This window comes from Aedes albopictus, chromosome 2, assembly GCF_035046485.1.
Source record: "Aedes albopictus strain Foshan chromosome 2, AalbF5, whole genome shotgun sequence".
Classification (NCBI taxonomy): domain Eukaryota; kingdom Metazoa; phylum Arthropoda; class Insecta; order Diptera; family Culicidae; genus Aedes; species Aedes albopictus.
In genome coordinates, this window is record NC_085137.1 from 159,061,791 (window position 1) to 159,079,930 (window position 18,140).

The following is an 18,140-nucleotide window of genomic DNA, read 5'->3' on the forward strand; positions in this document are numbered from 1 at the left end:
GAAAATTTATGTATTATCAGATGAGTTTTTGTGCAAAAGTGTTATAAAACTGTAAATTGAGGATTAATAAGTAAACGAATATTTAAATAAACCAGGAGCAGTGCGATGTGAAGTCGCATCATCCGGAAGGAAGCGATTGGTGTAAAGATTTTGAACCTGCAATCAGGAATGAGTCGAGTAGGGACTACATCCGCAGCCGATTCAGAATATAAACGGCTCGTCATTCGCTTTCTCCCCAACTACCATTCACTGATCATCATCGTCATTATCATCGCCGTGAAAGCTTTCCGAACAGCAAACAGACCTGAAGTCGTGCTGATAAGAACGACCGAACCCGAAGCTCCCTCACACAGCCGTTCGGCGGGTGATTTTCCCACCCAACTTCCGAGAGCGAGTCGCCGATCGGCTCTCAGAGAGTTTTCCCGTCGCGTCGGAAAAGCGGAAGCCAGAAGGCACCATAACAAAAACATCAGGCTCTGACCCAATCCTCAAGAACCGGACTTGGCTGGCGGTGGCGAACGGCTACGTGTTGCTTTCCTCAATGGGATGTCGTTTAGTTTACATCGGACAGCCGCCTGTTGAACACGTTTTCTCCAGTTGACCTCCCGACCTTTCCGCGGTGGGAGAGAGTTGTTAGTGAGTGGTGCTTTTGCTATCCCGTCGGTAGTTGGTGGTTGGTGCACAAGAACATAAACTAGATTGTAACATTCTAGTCTGGTGGAAGCTACAAGTGGTTTTTTGTTCGGACTTCTGCTCAAAGTGAATCGTGTGTGACCTTAGGTGGACATCGGGGCAAGGGCAACAGAACATTAGGGAGCGTCCATAAATTACGTCACGCTTTTAGGGGGGAGGGGGGGTTAAGCAAAGTGTGACGACCCATACAAAAATTTCAAAGGTCCCATACAAAAAGCGTGACATAGGGGGGAGGGGGGGTTGAAAATTGACGATTTTTGCGTGACGTAATTTATGGACGTTCCCTTACCACTTGACTGGTGCTGTGAAGAAAGAATCAGAAGGGTGAAGAAGTGACTTCTTGCGGTCACACTTGTTGATTTTAGTGGTTTAGATCGTTCGGGTTTTCACACGTTGTTGGTTGGTTGTTCAACGGCACCAGCGACGGAGGAAGAAGTGAGTGAGCGTAGAATGTTTGTGCAAGTGTTCGGTGAGCTGTTCGCTATTTGAAACCAACCTGTTGCTGTTTTGTGAGTGACACTTCTGGCGAAATCTCAGGGGGAAAGTTCTACTGTAATATAAACGTTACATTGAAAAAGTGGTCAACTTTCAATATTAATTTGGAAATTGCTATTAAGAAGGTAAGGCTGGTGAAGCTTCGTTAAGAATACAATCGAAATCAAATTTTAGTCGTACTTTTTGATGTTATAGAGAGGGATTAAAACTTTTAGAAATTATTAAAAGGTTATATGGTACCGAGCCGTTTGAGCAGGGGCTGGTATTTTGGGCACTTTTTCGTCATAATTCAGTCAATTCCGTACCAATAGACATGATATTTCATACACGTCTAGACACTATAAATATTTTACCGCATTCCAAAATTTTTTTTTTTAGATTTTTTGAACTTTACTTTGATACATGAAATCACATTCAAAGAACGTTTTTGATTTAACCTTGTGACAGCTGCTAAATTGCTGCACAGTTCCGTCTCCGTGAAGTGATTCAACAAATCCTTTGCGAATACCATTTAAACTTTCAAATTAGTTAACGGGCACCAGAATTATGAAAATTTAGATGCAAATATCTTAATACTACCGGAAAATCCTAATTGGGTTTTTAAAATTTGAAAAATGTATTGATTTTTTGATTTTAAAAGAAAGAGCATCTTTGAGCCACTTTGAGCCACTATGATTATTTTTGAGATTTTTAGAACTTTATTTTGGTACATTAAATCAATTCCAAAGAGATTTTTTGAAATCACCTCTTGACAGCTCCACCCAGTAAAAAAAATGGCGGGGGGTGATTTGACAAATCGCTCCCATACAAAGTTCAAATTGGTTTTTGAATAGGTTCCCGGGCACCAAATTTCATGAAAATTTAGATTTCGGCTCAGTTTGCCAAGTTAAAACGGCAGGATAACATGATGTTTTTTTAATGATGTAAGGTACCCCGGGGCAAGTGGGACCTAAAAAATGGCTAATTTGGTTTTGTCACGCCAAAAATTTCAGATCACATTTTTTTTAATAATTCCAATGAACCCAAAAGACGTTGTTGGTATATTTGTTCTTATTAACGTGCATTAAAACTATTTCAAAATTTTAAAATCCCATATATTATGCATATAATGAAAAGTGTAGCAGATCTTCATTTATTGCGTTTCACGGGGCAAGTGGGACCTATTCAGAGTTTTTGTTCAAAGGGCTTAATATAAAATGCAACAAATAAGGTAACATAAATCATAAATCTCTTATATGAATGACTATCTTTAGAGATTAAAATAAGAAGAGGTTTATGGTATCGTGCATAAATTACGTTACACATAAAACATCGCTGGGGAAAAATACTTGAATCAATTCTAGCAGCTCATGCAAAATAAATTGATTTTTTATACAAAAAGCGCCGTAAAGTGAAGAAACAAAGGATTTCGAAACTTGGTCTCTATATTATATAGTTGATGAATCTCGCCAAAAGTAAATCCGGGATTTCGAGATTTTCAGTAATATCTTCTCCCTTACATGATCTTCCCAAGAAACAGAACTAGCTGAACAACAGTTTCTTAAGCTAAAGTTTACTTAAGAACAGTTTGTTCCACTCTTGTACAGCAAAAATGTTTGTTGGGTTACGATCATTTCATAATGTTTTTTTTTTTAAATCATGAATTTTGAAATAGTAGTTTACGTAACAAGGTGCAGAATGACGATTTTTACAGCACGAGTCGTACATTTATCCAACGAGGCTTGCCGAGTTGGATAATTACGACGAGTGCTGGAAAAATCGAGTTCTGCACCGAGTTACGTACAACGTTTTTTGCAATTTCATAAATTACCCTAGAAAATAGTTTTTAACAAAACTTTTTCATCAAACTGCAGTGTCACAATTTTTCAAAACTGCGTCCAGAAAGCATCAAGAAGTGATGATGATGATGATGATAGTTCTCTATTCATTGTAGCACGGTACTAAGCCCGATAGAAGTGGGCTGTCCACCCAATGTGATTTGATCAAGCTAAACATTATAATTATACTCAACTTGATTTTTTTTAAATCAAGATCACACAATTATATATAGTACAAGCCATCGCATTGGAGGATGCCCCAATGAATGTGAAGAAGAAGAGTTCACCATTCTCTACATAATGGTTTTAAAGGGAAGTTGGCATCTCCACTCTTCCAACCATATATAATGTATCGACTGGCGGCTCTGATAACCTTCCTCTTAACCCCCAGAACTGGTTGTGTTATATTTGCATTATATTATGTTAGCATTTGAAAGACGATTATTCTATTACATATATTAGATTTTGAAAAAAATGATCGAAAAAATAAAGTATTGTATACGAGAATAAAAAATGTTTACCTTTTATCGTTGAAAACTTACTAGTGCCTTACGAATGCCTCTTCGATGAGACACAGAATCGTATCTAGCCAGTACTTGTCCAGCTCCTGACGCTGCGACCGTGGCACATCCACCAGCCGCGGCGCTTGTTTGCGGACGGATGTCCTTCTTGAACAAAGAGAAATCGCTACCCACCTTGATGTCGTCGGCCGGGCTCTTGATGTGATTGTACTCCAAAAATCTCGACTTTGGAAAACTGGTCACCGTTCAGGGTGTTTTCCCACGATTTGGTGTCCGGTTCCTGGTACCAGAGCGTCCAGGTCGACTGCAGCGGGTGCTTGATCAAACATTTCGGGTCGACGATGACTCCCTGGTCGGCGTGGTTCTGCTCGATGTTTTCCGTTTGCTTCTTCTATTTCTCCGAAGTATTAGTTCCACACGCCATTCGTCCAAATGAAATTCCTCAGCACGAAAATAAATGTCCGTCCAGAAAGCATCAAGAAGTTGACCAAAACTAAAAACAGTGCTGTAATGGTTCATTACGCAACGCAAATCAGTGCTGTAATGAACCATTACAGCACTGATAATTTGGTGTGGGAAAGTAGGCCCTTTCCTGTCCGATTTGCGTGGGGTAAAACAGCCTATTACGATGAGAAATTGCAAAAAGGTCATTTCCCTATTTTAATTTTTTATGGACGGTTCCTGAATGCTCAAAAGAATTGGTTATGCATCGTTAAGTTAAAAAATAATGGAAGATATTTAGAGAAAAACATTAAAAGTACATGCTTTTGATTTTTTTTGTTCTACCCAAGGTTTTACCATTTTCGACAAGAATTTCATCATCTAAATGGAATTAATAAAGTATAATTCAACAGTAGATTACTGAACGCGTCAATTTTCATTGACTTTCGTGCTAATTTCATCTTAGGCTGGACAAGGCGAGATGAACCCATGAAATTGTGTTTGTTTATTCTCATAGGTCCCATTTACCCCAGATAGCGAAATGCACTGGGGCAAGTGAGAGCAGAAAACTTAAGGTAATAAATAAAAATAAAATACCGCTTTTTCGCTTGAAACCATTTGCAAGAACTCCAAATACCATCCTGAAACCGAAAAAGTATTTGTATAATGACAAATCTATTTTTAAACGACGAATGTAGTAGAGCACGTCGATCTCACGTAGTGAATTGAAAATTACATATGAACAACAATAACGTTTATGGTCTCTTTATGGTTGAAACAATAACATTGTATTCAAAGTATCCGTAGGCGTGATACCTATGTTTTCCATGAAAAATGTCAGTCTTAAAAATAAAAATAATAAAAATACTAGCTATAAGTCTCACTTGCCCCCGATTCTCACTTGCCCCGGGGTACCTTAAAACAATTTGATTGCCATAACACATAGTTTTTGCCGGAAGAGATCCTTAAGAACTTTCGGCTTCTATTCAAAAGTCAGAGTAATTTCTATAGTTATTTGTGTTTTTAGTAGGGTGGGGCGGGGCAAGATGGGTCGCGGGGCAAGATGGGTCAGTACCATTTTCGGGCGCATTACTCATGTTTTGATTATGTTAATAATTTTGTTAGATGACCAGCATGAATATACAAAAGTTTGGGGCATTGATTGAAAACATATTCACTCTCATTGGAAATAAAAAATAAAATGGTTTTTAGCAATTTTCCTTATGCGATACATTCCATATAATCTCCATATAAACGGCCGCGGGGCAAGATGGGTCACCTTCAATTTTGAACGTATTTTTGGAGCATTCAAAGGTTCTTAATTTCTTTATTTCAAGACTTTCACATAACTCACTTCAATCAAGCGGAATGAACGCCTAAAATTATAACATAAAATTATGATATTTTTTTAGTGAAAACATCAATTTTCAAGTCGTCTTAGGACCACTCAAATCGTAAAGTTTTTTATTTTCCAAATAAATTTATGAAATGTTTACTAGTAGCTCTCGTTTACTCAGTATGGATATCTTATATTTTGACGTTTTTCGTTGAGAAAATGTGAATTACTTAAAAGGCGACCCATCTTGCCCCGCACTTTTTTTCACGGCGCAAAATCGATCACTTTTTAAAACTGCTTGATTAACATCATATTTTGTATTAATTGAACATTTTATCGACTTTTAGCATAGCTAACTAGTGTATAGAAGAGTAGCGGACGAATACAAACCAATGCGATTTGCATTTACAAAGTTATGGAGAACCATCCTTAGGTGACCCATCTTGCCCCGCCCCACCCTACTGATGCACAAACAAATTACAGTGTATCAAACAATATTGTCCGTACAGTGACCCCACAATTTATGAATCGGCAAAAATGACCACAGTTTATGGATCACTCCATTTGATCAACATGGTGATTCATAAATAGTGTACAAAAATTAAGGTGATTAATCGGTGTGGGGTCACTGTACAACAAATTTTTCGTCAAAAAAATTGTCATTCAAATGTCATGACTTTTTTATAATCAAATTTTGATCAATCATAAACCATATATTGAAGCTCCATTTAAAATTTTGAGCGAGATTGAATTAGTTTTCCTAATATTATAGAACTTTGAGTAAAACGTGATGGTTTTTTAAAACAACATTTCAATACTATATATCTCAAAGAGTATTGGATGAAATATTTTCCAACTTTTTTGAGAAAACACTAACACATGAATATTTAATACGCAATCTTGTTAGGCTTAACTTGTTCACTAAAGAAAATATGAAAAATTTGCTTATGTAGTTGACGATGTTCATAAATTTATCATATTTTAAACATAAAATCTGCCATTCGTGTTCCACTAATAAAAGTGCATTAATTGAACGAAAAATGCATAGGACATACTCTGCATATGTAGTTTAGTAGGTCATGCATAAAAACATTACATAAAGAAAGTTTTAAGAAGTTGAAAACATGTGGAACTTTTATTGATCAAAATATGATAAATTTCCAAACATACACTCCCGATCAAAAGTTTGGGGTCACCCCCTCAAAAACATGTCATTTTTTTAGGCCCATATCTCCGCGGCCCCCTGGGGTGGCGTGCAGCCAATTCAGGGGGGCCACGGTGTTACCAAAAAAAAATAATTTTTTAATTTTTATTGTGCGATTAGACCAAATTTTGATTTTGTAAGTTTGTTTCGTTTTTTTTATTTATACTGGTAATCAGTAACACGTGAAAATGCAAGATGATTACTAACCAGAGATTGCCAGAATGGGTGGAAATCAGGTATGTAGATGGTGAGAGGGGGGGGGGAGGGCAAAGCGGAGTTTTTTTTAGTAGTTTCAAGAAACATGTCCACATGTTTATTCATTCTTAAATTGTGTTGTAGTTTATCAAACTGTCTTTGCGGATATTTCTGAATAAGTTTCCAAGATAATAACGAAGTTTGCTTATCTTTAGAAGTGGTTTGGAAAACACAAGAATTTAGCGAGACAATCTTTAAATCCCATTTCCATTATTTTAGCCCAAGTAACAATTTAAATTCCTTTTAGATTTGTTTATTTTTATGGAAGCTTTATCATAGCATGAAGAATTCATGAAACATTTATAGTTGTTTTTATCAAGAGAAAATAATCTCCATTCGTATGCGGTTTTGAAGCTTTCTTCAAGTTAATTTTGAAAATTGCGCACAAAACAACTTGATTCCCTAAGGCATTTGATCTTATAATAAGTTTTAAGACGTATTTGAAGTTATTTTCAACACATAACATCAACAAACTTTATTAAAAGTTTATGCTTCGTTTATTCAAGTACAATTCATCTGAGTTATTCTCCTTTAAAAACTTCTTAAAGCTTTCAATTCTTGAGCTAGAGCCACTAGTCTGGAACAAGAACTAAGCGGAATAATAAAATCTTATTAATTCAAATAATAAATTATGCAATAAATTGGCTTTTTTATGCAAATATAAACACTTAAACATTTTTGCTCACTGTTAATTTTGCCGTTTTGGTTCTTAAAAGTAATCATATCGACGAAATATTCATTTTATAGCCAATCAAAAATGCGAGTAGCTTGCTGAGGTCGTCCAACCTTCAGCCAGTTACTCCCACAGGCCGCAGCAGCTTAGATCGAAATTGAAATGGGTACTTACTGTGACTCTTCTCGTGCTTATGCTAAATAGTGTAATACTAGTAAGTTTTAGAAATGCACTTTTTAAATAGACGAAACTATAATAGAATTTGCACTTCCTGAAGCAAAATGTACAGAAACAACTTTCTAGCTCCAAAAAGGTAAACAAACAATTGTCAAAGGCGGTTACTCTTGAATAAAACGAATAAGTTTCATTTAAGACGAACAAATCTGCCTTAAGATCATCACTAGTAAAAACAATCATTAATAAATGCTGTAGATTTCATGCAAGGCGACTTGGTTCCATCATTGTTTTGAGGTGGTTTGGATTAAAGGTAATAACAATTGATGGCGGCTGCATGAGTTTTGTGCGCTTGGAACGGCAGCCATGTTTAGAAAGAATTGAAAAAGTTGCGTAGCCTTTTGTTTTTATAGGAAATTTATGTCTTCGTATATTAATGACTGATATTATTTTTGAGGCGCTTCGTTATTTTCGTATGTTTTGGGTGGCATATCAACGACAAAGTGGGTATGGCACGGAAAATTTTGATTCCCTGTCATCAATGATCTGTCAGGCAATTTTGATGCATTAGCCATTTCAATTTGATGAAAATTAATTCGCAGTTCAATTAACATTTCATCCATGAAACAAAACTAGTGCGCATCTGCATAATGCTGGTAAAAGATTTCATTTATCATGCACTATTAGCATTTTTGAGAAAGACAGCTAAAAGATCAACATGCTTCAAGCTATTCTTGTTAAAGTTTTATGAAGCTCTTATAACCAATCATCAGTATTAGGACATAAATACAACTAGTTTCAAAGCAGTCTTCAAAACCAGTCTTGAAGATCTCCTGAAAAGTGGGCCAGATTAGGCTTATAGATAGTTTATACCTATTTTATCTCGGATTTGCAGAACAAAGAGCTTTATTGCTAAGTTTTATTATTCAATCTTAGAAATTACTTCAGGATTGCCACAAAAGTATAATTGTTACTTGGGAGGGTTAACCACTGCATAACTAGACGTGTGCGCCGCCGCGCCGCGCCGCCGTCGCCGACGATTTTTTCACGCCGCCGCCGCCAGTCAAATTGACTCGGCGCGCCGCTGTTCATATTTTTCCACGCCGCCGAACAAAATTTCCCACGCCGATGAGAAAACGACAAAGATTTTTTTCTCGCCAACACTTTACGAATTACCTATTTAAACCTGATAGCAATTTTTAAATAGTTTCTATTGTTTTGTTTTTCTTCTGCACATAAGGTGTATTTTTCTGAAGTTCTTTTTGTATATCTCTTGTCACAATTTTATGTGATTTACTTTAGTGATTGCATACAGCAATACTTTGAAGATCCTCAGTTATCAATACTTAGCGCATCTCTTTTGTAAACCATAACAAATTATAAACAAAATTCTTAGGTTAATTTGGTTCACAAATACATCCTCCGTTATATTCTTTGTTTATCTCTTGGAAGATTTTCATGGCAATTTACGAATGATATTCTTGAAGGCATATTGCATGCAATCTTCAGAAAATTCAGTGTCATTTTTTCAGGGATTCTTTGAAAACTATGTTCATGAATTTATTCGGAAATTCTTTCCGAACATCCTTCATGAATTTTATTGAAAGATTTGTCTTGGAATTTTTCTAAATATTTATTTATAAATCCTTGTAGGAATTCCACATAAAGTTTCTGAGGGAAAGATTCCAGAAATTTCTTTGAAAACTTTTTCTAGAATTATTTCAGAAAATTCCTTGGAATTCTTTCATATAATCTTCAGGCATTAGATAAACAATTTATTCCAAAATTCCTCCAAGGATTCTTTCATAAATTCCTCCATGGATTCCATCTAAAGCTTACTAAAGAATTCCATCTAAAAGATCACTTAAGACTCCTTCAATTGTTTAACGATTTTTCATGAATGTCAGTAAGAGATTACCTCAAACATTTTTCCATGATTTTCTTCCCTTGGAAAATATCGTCAGAGGTTACCGAAGAAATACCTAGAAGGTTTCTCTTTGGAATACCTCCTACGGTTCTTTCGGAAATATTTTCTGGGATTTCTTTGGAGATTCCTCCGGGAATTCTTTAAGATATTATTTTTACAGAAGTATTCTATGAAATTACATAAAACTTGTAGAAGTTATTCTTGGAGGGTTATCAAAAAGAATTTCTATATAAATGTTTAAAATTTTCTGATGAGATTTAATTTCATTGAATCAATTTCAGAAAAAATCGTTGGAGAAGCTCCTGGAAAAGTCCTTGGGGGAGCTCCTGATATTCGCCACAAAAGGCATTTTTAAAGAACATCCTTGAGGAATTTCTGAATTAAACATGAAGAAGTTTCTGAAGGAGTCCCTGAGAACAATTCATCGGGAATTCGAGCAAAAATTGCGACAAAGGTATAAAAAGAATTCTTGAATAAATCCCCTAATGAATTATTGACATGGGCGTAGCCAGAGGGGGGCAGGGGGGCGTGTCCCCCCTCCTGGCCGCCAGATGTATTTTTTAATATCGAAGACTATCAATAATTCAGAGTTCCAGGAAAAAAAAACCTTAAAAAAATTAATATTTTAATACTTTGGCTTTGGGTCAATTATCAACCCTTTTTTACTCGAGAACCACAGGAAATTTCGCAAAATATTTCTCCAAGAGAACCACTTCAATCTTATCTTAGATTTGTTACCAAATAACAAGCTTGATTGAAAGGCTAAATTTTGTAATGGCAAAACAAAAACAGCGTACCAAATTTTCCAGATATGCCGGAACCGGTTCCGGCAGGGAAAAGGAAGGACTTTGTAGAACCTTATGCTGCTATAGAGTGCAGTTTTGTGCTACTGCAACACGAATTTTTACTGGTATTCAATTCAAACAAACGTCATGCTAAGAGCAAAATGCCTGGGATTTCTTTAAGAATACTTTCAAGGACGCCTTAAAAAATTCCTTTATTCAATTATTCAGGAACTTCTTCAGGGATTCTTTCCAGGAGTTTCTCCTTCGTGAATTCAGTTTTTTTTTATAAAAAACTTCTCTAAGGATTCCTCCAGGTTTTATTTTTCCATAGCTGCCTTTAGTGAGTCCCTCATTGATTGCTCCAGAGAATTTTTCAAGAGATCCTCTATAGGTTACACCAGACATTCCTCCGGGAAATTATCCTGGGATATCTATAGAGATTCCCCCAGTGATTGTTCCAGTGCTTTCTCCAGGAATTTCTTCAATAATTCGCATAGAAATGTCAGCCGAAATTCTTTTAGGTTTTTCTACAAATGTTCTTCAGAGATTTCTTCAGGAATTTCTACATATATTCCTTCAAAAATTCCACTAGAGCAGTGATGCCGAGTTCTCTATGTTGCCATAGAATTTCATGCAATAATTCTTATGGAGGTTGTTCTACTCCCAAAATAACCTAGAATAACGTGTTGAATGTTTCACAATTGGATCTAGAAAGTGCAATACAAACAGTTGAAAAAATAGGCCTGAGGATCGCTGCACTAGAGATATATTGTAATGTTTATTAATTCGAAGTATTTCTGCAGGAATATCTTCCAGAAACCCGTACACGAAATGTTATCAGAGACGTGCTAAAAAAAATCCAAGAGTTCCTTTAAACATTGTACAAAACATTATTTTTTGAGTCCATCCAAAGATTCCAACATTAATTCGACCAAAAATCATTGCAGACATGCATTTCTCCATATTTTTTTCCAGTAATTTGTTAAGAAAGTTTTCCTGGGATTTCCTAAGGAATTTCTTGTGGGATTGCTTCCTAGATTCCATGGAGTTTTTCAGGGATTCCTCCATGTTTTCCTTCAAGAAGAGATTTATTTTCAATTTTTTTTCGAGATATTCCTCCCAGAATTCCTCCAGGAATTTCTCCAGATCTCCCTCCAAGGAATCCTCCAGAAATTTATCTAGAATTTCTTAGAGGACTTCCTCGTGAGATCTCTTCAGATATTTGTCTAGGTATTCGTCCCATAATTTATACAGAAATTCTTCCAGGTATATTTTCAGCAATTCTGCCAGGGATTCTTCCAGGAATTCCTCTAGAGATTCTATAGGGCTTCCTCCAGGCATTCCTGTAGGAACTGCTCCAGGGATTTATCCAGGAAGTCTTCCAGGGATTGCTCCGGGAATTCCTCAAATTGTTTCTTCAGAAATACCTCTCGGGCTCTCTTCAAAAATTTATTCAGGATTTCTTTCGGAAATATTAGAAATCCTTCAATCTACTTTTCAGACATGTACCCAAAAACTTCTCCAGGTTTACCTAATGGTTTATTTTTAATTATTTCAAGAATTTCTGGACGAATTCCTCCAGCTAATACTATTGGATAATTTAAAAAGGACTCATACAGGAACCAGGAAAGTCTGATCCCTAAAAATCCTTAATCTTCCAGAAATTGCTCACCGCTACCAGCACCACCTTGAATCATGTAGATCAGGCGAGTTTTTTTTAACGTATTGTACAAAATACAACAGCGTGACTGCTGAAGGGTTAAATAATGCTTTTTGAATATAATTTTATTGAGCTAGTAGGCACAAATTTGCTAAGGGTGCTTGCCCCACCCCCCGACCGAAAAGTTGGCTACGCCCTTAATTATTAAAGGATGATTTGGAACAAACCCCGGAAGAACTCCTGGGCATACTTGTGGATTCTTGAAAAAATTTCTTGCACAATGTCTGATACAATTTTTCTAGAAGAACTTGTGAAGTATTCATAAAAGAATCGCGAAAAGAAATATCATGGAAAACTGGAGAATGCTGTGCAGTAATTCCAAGAAGAGATATTCTTGAGATATTCCTGGAGAAAGGTCAAAATATAAATCCTGAAGTGATTTCTAAAGGAACTACTGAAAAAATCTTTGGAGGGATTTTTCAAGGATCGCCGTAAAAAAAATCTGAAAGAATCCATGACGGAAGGTTTCTATAAACCTCTAGAGAAGTTTGCGATCCCACCCGTGGAGGAATATCTGAGGGTCTTCCAGAAAGCCCCCTGGAGAGTTCTCCAAAAAAATCTATTGAGAATTTTCTGGAGGAATTCCTGAAGAAACGCATGTAAAAATCCTTTGAGGAATTCCTGAAAAGAACCCTAACAGAACTCCAACAAAAATCAGATTTTACCATGACAGCACTGGACTAAAATGAGTTTTAGGAGAGAATATCCTAAGAAGATATGTGCGACGTTGTGAATTTCTATCGAAAGGAATCCTTTATAAATTTTCTGGTAATCGTCCTTAAGGATTTCTAAAAAAAATGCAAGGTAGTTTTTATTGAAATCTCCGATTTACATATGTGTACGTACACCTTTCACGCAAAATAGAAGAAAATTATACTGTAGTACAGGAAACAAATTAATACAAATTAATACGTTAATACACGTTTTTTAGCATTTCACTAAAAAAAATAAGGTCACGCCGATTACGCCGCCGCCGCCGCCGCCGAATAAGACGAACGGCGTGGCGCCGGCGTCGCCGCCGCCGCTGCCTCAAATTACTATAAACGCCGCCGCCGGTGAAAACTGCTTCGGCGCACACGTCTATGCATAACCCACAACCGCCAGCCCCAAGAGCAACAATTTGAGAAACCAATTTTCAGTATAAAACGCTTTCAAAAGAAAAAAAAAAACTGTCTCCTGCGCCGCTATTATTTATAAATAATTTATAAGAAAAGCGCTGAACTGCAGCGGAAATTTTTCTTGAAAAAAAAAAAAATGAACATTATCGCAATTTAAGTTTCAATTTTTATGAAGGTATGCAGAATTTTAGAAAAAACGTATTGAAACACTTGGTTTGAATCTAGACAAACATGTAAAAACAACCATTGCAAACGCATGCTTCTTCCGTCTCTCCTAGTCGTATTTTAAATTATTTCTCAAAACTTGTTCCGTGAACAGATAGAGAAGAGCCAGCTCTATCTGTTACTGGTAAAAGATTTCATGAAAAAAACATACGCCTAGGAGGGGAGAAGCACACATTCGCATTGGTTTTTACGCACTTTTCACATGTTGGTCTAAGTTTTTTTTTAGATTTTTTAAAAGTTTTTAAAAATTAAACATTTAATGATCATTAAGAAAAATAACACTTACATTTCTTTTTCAAGGATTTATACAATATCATTAAAAATAAGTTAATCGAATCAAAATATTGTTAAGGCTGTTGTAAACATTTTCAATTGCTTTACGATGCACTTCCTATTGACGAAAATTAATATGACATATTCGGGAAATGAACTCCAAGGTTTTTTTTCTAAAATTGAACAGGAAAACTCCTTCAAGACTTAAAACAGTAGTAAAATTTTAGAAAAACATTCAAGAGTTTTCCAAAAAAAATGAGTTCTTCCAGAGATTTGTATGTTTTTTTTTAAATAAAAAGTACTATGAAATCTACTTAGAATTCCGGTAGATCCGCCAGATAGGATGAATTGGGGTAAAAATTCGACCATAGTCAAAACAATATTTTTTGCCAAATGTCGTATATACATTAGTTTAGGCCAAATGTCTTGGCAATTTTAAGTAGTAACACTTTTGGTAAGTATGTGTCAAATTTCCATTTTTTTTCCAACCGCTATAATAAAAGTTTAAATCTAGTTTTTTTCAATTTATCAAAAACTGTTACATTATAGTTTATTAGGCAGTAATATAAAAACTAGAAACCAGTCTACATATGATGTAGGATGTGGACAACTTCTTAAATTTTGGCATAGATTTTTGCAACCCAAGTAACACGACTTGTTTCAAAGCCAGTACCAGCAACATCAGTGCAATTTATTCAGTGTTTGTATTAAGGACAACATTGTGGGCCCATATAGCCGAGGCGGTAAACGCACGGGTATTCAGCATGACCATGCTGAGAGTGACGGGTTCGATTCCCGGTCGGTCCAGGATCTTTTCGTTAAGGAAATTTCCTTGACTTCCTTGGGCATAGAGTATCTTCATGCCTGCCACACGATATACACATGCAAAAATGGTCATTGGCAGAGGAAGCTCTCAGTTAATAACTGTGGAAGTGCTCATAGAACACTAAGCTGAGAAGCAGGCTTTGTCCCAGTGAGGACGTTACGCCAAGAAGAGGAGAGGAAGATTAAGGACAACATAACATAATTGCTTCTCCTTTGAAACGCAAAAAGCGCAAATTCTAAATCGTTATGCAACTTGAGCTAGGGGAATTGATAAAAAAAGAATAAAAAATGTCCAGACTCGAACCATGGACACCAGGAGTATTAACCACTCACCTAACATACTACACCAGAAGCTCTGTGAGAGATTTGCTGCTCAACGCACCATAAAAGCAACTGAAGTTACGCGTTACTTCATTGCATCTTCTTTGTCACAAGTTAGAAAGCTATCAAAATGAAAAGATGCGCAAGTTTTCTTTAACACATTTGGAACCTAATCTGAACAAACAAACCACAGTTAGATGTTTTATGTGTGTTACATAGCACATTTAATGCAAGCTGACTGTATTGTCACTTGTGAGGAATATGTTAGCTCCGCCTCCATAAATCGATGTCAAATACGATGTTTTTGTAATTCCTATGAAACAAAGCTGCAACTTAACGATATTCGGAGTTTAAATGCAACTGAACTGACAAGATTGAAGTTCCGTGTGCTTTTATTACTCTTTTATACCAAAGCATAGAAAGCCACATTTTGCATGATGTTGCAGGTGCTGCTTGGGATAATTATGTTGTGTGTAGCAAATCGATATTCAGTATGATTCCATAAAGTTTAGGTAAAACAGTAAATTTTTATAACTTTGATCGCTTGGTCTCACTAGTTTCGTCATGTTTACAAATAATTGCTTTCAAGGATCGACTGTTATTTTGACTGGGGGCTTTTAGTGGCCACTCAGTCTTCATTCTTAAAACAGGTTTAATGCTTACCCGAAGTTTCGGCATTTCGCGCTGGTGCCTTCATCAGGGGGGGGTGGTGAATGTTCTCTTTTGATACATGATCAGTAACACTTTAGTGAACCTACGTGGACTTTTACTTTACTTTTTACCTTTTTTTATTTTTTTTGTAAAAGTCCGCTTAGGTTCACCAAAGTGCTTGGTTAGCAAAGATTTGAGGCCAACTTTGAGTTCAACAGGCCGAAAGTACGTAGGTTCCCCTAGCTATTTTTTTTATTTTATCATTCATTTCTACATTAAAACATGTCCGAAAGATCTCGTTTTTTGTAAACAAACATGTTGCTGTAGGGTCTATCTCGATCAATCCACACATGCCAATACCCTAAACTGAGAGCGTATAGTTAGATCTGTCTAATAACGGCATTGATATTCGTGAATGGATCGAGACAGATCCTATAAAAACCGAAATAGGGTGGGGCGGGGCAAGATGGGTCACCTAAGGATGGATCACCATAACTTTGTAAATACAAATCGTATTGGTTTGTATTCGTCCGCTACTCTTTAATACACTAGTTAGCTATGCTGAAAGTCGATAAAAAGTTCAATAAATACAAAATATGATGTTAAACAAGCAGTTTCAAAAAGTGATCGATTTTGCGCCGTGAAAACAGTGCAGGGAAAGATGGGTCACCTTTTAAGTAATTCACATTTTCTCAACGAAAAACGTCAAAATATAAGATTTGTTCCGCATTCATATATGCTCCATATCCATACTGAGTAAACAAGAGCTACTAGTAAATATTTTATAAATTCATTTGGAATATATAAAACTTTACGATTTGAGTGGTCCTAAGGCGACTTGAAAACCGATGTTTTCAATAAAAAATTATCATAATTTCATGTTATAATTTTGAGCATTCATTCCGCATGATTTTTTTTATTTCCAATGAGAGTGAATAATTTTTCAATCAATGCCCCAAACTCTTGTATATTCATGCTGATCATCTAACAAAATTATTAACAAAATCAATACATGAGTAATGCGCTCGAAAATGGAACTGACCCATCTTGCCCCGCCCCACCCTATGCTTGTTTACCAAAATTAGTTAGAACCTTTTGACAAGATTCTATGAATGTCACTATGAATGAATGAAAGAACTTGTATTTTTGCTACAACTCAGCCAATATTAAATCTAATGACTTAACCGTGTCTACGAGTTACAAAACTTCATGTGAATCGGTCAGAAATTGACTGAGTTATATCAAAAATACGAGACGTGCAAAAAAACAAAAGAATCGGGAGTATTCCAGAGTTGTTACTTAAGAGCTCTTCTGGGAAAATCAGGAAATATCTACCAAAATGTTTGTAGAAAATTATCCCGAATTTTGTTGTAAAACCAACAGCTATTTTTGTTTTAGATTTCAATAAGAACATTTTTCAGATATCCCGCAAAACAGACAAATGCGCCTCAAAAAACAATGAAATCCACTGGTTTTATTGGTTAATATTTATTAAGTTTCAGTCTAGAAACCCAACCGGACCGATTACGCAGAATAACGAATTCAAATTATGTTTCCATCTTCGTGGTTAATTTAGACACTTTTAAATAGGTGGCCTTTATTTTGCAAAAAAATGGAAATGCTAAAAGTTCTACGTTGGAAAATGATCAGGGTTCGTAATTTTCGGTTCAGTGATACGAAATATGCTATTGTCTCTCCAGCGGGAGAGTTTCTTTTCACTTTTTTGCATGAGGAACACTTTCGCTCCCTCTACTTTTCTGGAGAGTAACGACAAATGAACACTTAAAATCACTTCAACCAGCGGATAATTCTTTTTCAAAGCAAATTAACAAAATTGTGGTCACCACGGGATTCGAACCTGGAACATGACTAAAATCAAACGCGACACGCGCACTCTAACCACACAACCCCGTTAACTACACAGAAGAGAAGATTTGCTCCATCGCGATGCATCGTTGTCGTCATAAGAGTCAAGAAAACATAACATGATCGAGCAATCGGAGCAATCGAAAATCTCGCAGCTCTGGGAGTGAGTAAAAATGTTTTTTCATTCACCTCTTCGTAAAAGAGTTTTTCGCTGAAAAATGGCGTGAGGGAAAATTCGATTTTCGTGAGAATGAGTGAGCATTCTGAACGCTGAAAATGATCATTTTAGCTAAAAAAAGCCCGTATCTCAAGACTAAATGGTCCATCAACTGCCAAGGAGCATCAAATTCTCAAAAAATGTATGGTGGTCTAAAAAACGTCCCAAGTAACAACTGGATGACCAATTAGTATTGTAATAGCAGTTTATGCGTACAACGTTTTTTACAATTTCATAAATTACCGCTTGAGCATAGTTTTTAACAAAATTTTCCTCCAAACTCCATACTGATGTCCATAGCCATTTTTAAGAAAGTTTGATCATAGCAGATTATACTGTGCAGTTATCACAATGTTTTAAAACTGCTTCCAGAAAGCATCCAGAAGTTGATCAAAACTGAAAAGAGTGCTGTAATGGTTCATTACGCAACGCAATTCAGTGCTGCAATAAACCATTACCGCACTGCTGATTTGGTGTGGGAAAGTAGGCCTTTTCCTGGCAGATTTGGGTGAGGTAAAACAACCTATTACGATGAGAAATTGCAAAAAGATAAAAAAAAACCCTCATAAAACTTTTTTTTTTTTGGTTTTTTGATGATTCTAA

The 18,140-nt window shown here is 36.0% G+C and overlaps 1 pseudogene; it reads right to left on the bottom strand.

Moving 5' to 3' along the window:
• Nucleotides 1–201: 201 nt before the first annotated feature.
• On the bottom strand, nt 202–3,950 carry LOC134288775 (eukaryotic translation initiation factor 4E1-like; annotated as a pseudogene).
• Between the last annotated feature and the right edge of the window lie 14,190 nt (nt 3,951–18,140).